The sequence below is a fragment of the Nilaparvata lugens genome, unplaced genomic scaffold, assembly GCF_014356525.2.
Source record: "Nilaparvata lugens isolate BPH unplaced genomic scaffold, ASM1435652v1 scaffold8701, whole genome shotgun sequence".
Classification (NCBI taxonomy): domain Eukaryota; kingdom Metazoa; phylum Arthropoda; class Insecta; order Hemiptera; family Delphacidae; genus Nilaparvata; species Nilaparvata lugens.
Window position 1 is genome coordinate 3,918 of NW_024094445.1, and position 4,689 is coordinate 8,606.

Genomic DNA, 4,689 nt, shown 5'->3' on the forward strand with positions numbered 1-4,689 from the left:
CTCTCTTTGGTTATTTGTAGGAAACTCACTATTATTCTGTAACGTTTCACTTCTGGTTAAATTGTGTTGCCTTTGGTTTAGGTGTTTCTGAAGAGTAAATAGTTGTTTTCTTTGGTGAAGCGCGCCACCTATTGAAATTTTAACTTTACTCACTTATTTAATTTCTTTATGGAATTGTGTAAAATATTGTACAAAAGAATCTATCTTAGCCTATAAATAGATAGAAATTTTATTGAGATCATATTATTAGATAGATTATTGAAATAGTTTATAGTTATAATTTTGCTTTAGTGTTAATGAATTTTGATGAATAGTGGTGAATAGCAGTGTTTCTATTTCATCAGATTGTTGTAAATAAAGTAAGGGAATAAAGTGAATCAAAGAAGAGTTTTGATAAATGATAAAATACTTGAAAATGTATATTATTATCACTTAATTGGGTAATAGAGTAGAAAAAATATTGGTTTCTGTATGTAAATAATGTCAAGTGATTATCTTTCAAATTTTATCAAGAGTGTATGAATTTTGTTAGAAAAAAAAAAAAAAAAAAAGTAATCATGTCCGAAAATTAATTGAGTATTCATTCTAGCTGGCCTAAGTTATGGCAATTTATTTATATTTGTTGAAAACCTCATTCATCACATATGTATCCATAGTAATTTCTACAATTTCCGCTGTACAGGTAAAGCATTATTTATTTATATACTTTACTTATTGTTTTATAAGTCAAGTCTGATCAGATTATAATAATCCCAGCTTTCCTTAAATTGTTTTTCAGCTCTAATTCTCGTAATTCAAAATGTTGGAAATATTTCTATGCAAGTTTATATAATAGTAAAATTAAATAATAAATAAATAAATATCAAATTATCTTTGTCACGCTGGTCAAATAAATAAATAAATAATTAAATAAAATTGTAAAGCCTTATTCAAGTTATAATTTTTCTTTTTAAAAAATCTCTTTTGGAAGCTTCACTTCGAGTATCTTGAATTATTTATCTTTAAACTATTATTGATGAATTTATTAAAGATCTTGTGTATTGTTGATTTTGTTAAGAAGAGCAAATTCTGTATTATTGATCTCTCCTTTAGTATTACAGTATTTATATATATTCTTTTCGTTTCTCTATTATTTAGCGGTCATAGACTCGTAGACTCGTAGACTCGTAGTATCACAGGATGTCTTAGTTATGGCCATGGAAGCTGAATCCTTGCTGACCAACTCATCACAAGGAAACCAATATTTCCAGAAAAGATCTAAATTCGCCGTAAAAAGGATACTTCAAGAACTTCTTGTGCAGTGAAAAATTAATAAGTGAAAAATTTGAATAAAGTGTACGGAGGCCTCCTCACTTCAATACACCAGGTATTTACGAAACAACCAATATTAATTTATGGAAAATTCACAGGCAACTACTTCGCAAAAATAAATGGGACAGGATAATAAATAAATTTGTAATTACTTGATTTAAAATTTGTTTATTTTTTGGAAATTCTATTTATTTGATCTATTATGTATATTAAATTGCAAACATGATTACAATCTTATTGTTGATTATTGAATATGCCTAACAATCATCAATGACAAGTAATGAATGGGGTAAATCTTGAATTGTTGAGCTGTTATCATTCAATTAAATGTTGCTACTTAGAAGGGGTTGGAAATTATATAAATGGAATATTTTAGTTAATATATTGAACTATATATTCAATTTATTGATTTAAATATTCGGAGGATTATTTCCTTCCCCATCTCAAAGATTAATTTCAACTGCGGTAAACTGAGGTAACATTTCACAGTCCACAAAATACATCCCCCCTCAAGCAATCAACCTTATCAACCAATTCCCACAGATCAACAATTGATTAGACTGGTCATCATCAATCACTCCGTGCGTCACGTACATGACAATTCAAATCGCTCCAATTTGTCAGATGAATTAAATTAGAAACATGGATGTAATCCATGAGGAGTACTGTCACTATGAAGAGGGAATTCCACGAGGCTGAACTATAGTGAGGTCCACGTTATATGGAAGTGGAGAAAGATAGGAGAACAACGTTGCCGACACTCTGTCTTGTCAATGCCTTCTATAGACGGGAGCTGATACATGTTTATTGATGTAATAATTAACTGTTCATTCTCGTTCAAATATCCAATATATTATTGATAAAGCAGAAATTATATTGTTCAAAAAACTCATGATGAATTTTGAAGATTGGGATGAAATATTTTGTTAATTAATTGATAATTCTACATTGTTAGAAGACGATCTGGCAACTGAGCGAAGCTAGAAAGAGATAGCACTATCCACTTTGTTGGATGATAGACAAGGATAGCAATACCATTTAATCAAACACTGCCATTATAACGTGGACCTCAATATATGAGGAATACTGCAACTATGAAAAAGGAATTTACCGAGTTAAACTATACAAGATGATAGAATAGATTCCATGCTATGCATTGAGGTTTTGTTATGAGGATAAGTGACAGTTGAAATGATTCACAAATTATAGTGAAGTCACGGTATAATGGCAGTGTTCTATCACCAATGGTATTGCTATCCTTTTCTTTCATTAAACAACGCAGATATCTTTCTTGCTTTGCTCTGTTGCTAGATCGTCTTTTAAAAATTAGTATTGATAATCAATCAACAAAATATCTCATCTTTAATATGAAATCATTGGAAATAGTTATTTGTGCAACTAGTGCGCAAAGTGACAGTTTGCTGCACCGATAGAAACGTTTACGCACGAGCCGTAGGCGAGGGCGGAATGGCTTCTTGAGTGCAGCAGAGGAACTTTGCGCACGTATTTCACATTTAATTTTTCCTACAGTTACCATTGAATATTGAAGAGTGTAAATTGTATTTTGAAAAGTGAAAGTGACATAACCAACATTTTGATTTGGACAGTATAGTATAAATTGGAAATGGGACAGTTTTGGGCATGAGCCTGTTGTGCCTTTCCTCAAGTATTTGTACACAATGTGATAAATAAATAAATAAATATGAGAAATGGTTGATTATGGGTAAAATGATGGCTGAAATCCATCAAATGTTTGTTTGTATAATTTTGTTATTAATAAAAATGTAATTTATTTTAAACTTGATAATCCATTGAAAATTATACTCGATAAATTATTCAAATTGAAGATTAAATTAATCCAATTAATTTGAAAATTCGAATAATTTTGAAAAATCTTAATTCTAAATAATTTTTCAACCAATCAATTTATGAATGAAAAAAATATTTTTTGAAATAATTAACAACTTATAATATTCAAAATGTATAATCTAATGAATGAAAAAAATATTTTTTGAAATAATTAACACTTATAATATTCAAAATGTATAATCTAATAAGTTCTCATTCCATTTATTTGAAAATCAGATAAAATATGGATAGAACAAGTTCACATTCAAAATACACGCCAACAATGTCAACAGCTGATTGGGATGGCTGCAAGATAATACGCAAAGTATTAAGAGTACCAAAGTAATACTTTGCGCACTAGAGCGGAAAAGTGATTCTTTGCGTTCTGTAATCAGTGCGGGAATGGTCACTTTTCAAGGTACCTGTAGGAAAATATAATTTCTTGCTTAATAAAATATAACTTACCATCATAAATGAGAATGAACAGTGAATATTACATCAATAAACCTGTATCAGCTACCTTCTATAGAAGGCATTGACAAAATAGAGGATCGGCAACGTTGTCCTCCTATCTTTCTCCACTGCCATTATAACGTGGACCTCACTACAGCAAAACTATTCGAGGTGACAACATAGTTCCATGGGATGCATTCAGGTTTTGTTATGAGGATTGGTGACAATTTAAAGTGATTTACAAATTTTACCCTTTTTGTTTAGTTGAGAAGTTTATATTGCGGTAATTATTCATATTGAATGAGAAAGACTCTGATGAACAGAGATTGACAATGGTGTAATAACCGAAACCGGTCTTTCTAAGTATCAATAAATTTGTTGTTTTTTGACAATTTCTTAGTCTTTTTCATTCGATTTATAAATTGGTTGAACTATTATTGAAGAGTGACAGTATTGATTCATGGATGGGATTGAGTTTTGTCATCGAGATTTCTGACAGATTATAGTGATGTACGAATTGAATGCACTTGAGAGTGACAGCATGGGTTCATGGGATCATTCAGGTTTTGTTATTGAAGTTTCTGAAAGTTTAAAGTGATTTACAAATTGTAGAACTATCCTGAAAGTGACAGTATCAATTCAATGGATGGGATTGAGGTTTTGTCATCGAGATTTCTGACAGTTCAAAGTGATGTACAAATTGAATGCACTTGAGAGTGACAGCATAGATTCCATGGGATGCATTGAGGTTTTGTTATTGAGGTTTCTGCCAGTTTAATGTAATTTACAAATTGGCTAAACTATTGAAAGAGTGACAGTATTGATTCAATGGATGGGATTGAGGTTTTGTCATCGAGATTTCTCACTGTTTAAAGTGATGTACGAATTGAATGCACTTGAGAGTGACAGCATAGATTCCATGGGATGCATTGAGGTTCTGTTATGGGGATTAGTGACAATTTTAAGTGATTTACAAATTGGCAGAACTATTCAAAGAGTGACAGTATTGATTCAATGGATGGGATTGAGGTTTTGTGATTGAGATTCATGACGTTTAAAGTGATCTACAAATTGAAT

General features: G+C 30.5%; 1 long non-coding RNA gene across 1 annotated transcript; it reads left to right on the forward strand.

Moving 5' to 3' along the window:
* The first annotated feature begins 562 nt into the window (after window positions 1-562).
* On the forward strand, window positions 563-1,467 carry LOC120349200. The gene is made up of 2 exons (XR_005570298.1): window positions 563-682; window positions 1,138-1,467. It is a non-coding gene; the product is annotated as an uncharacterized LOC120349200 (long non-coding RNA).
* The last annotated feature ends 3,222 nt before the right edge of the window (window positions 1,468-4,689 follow it).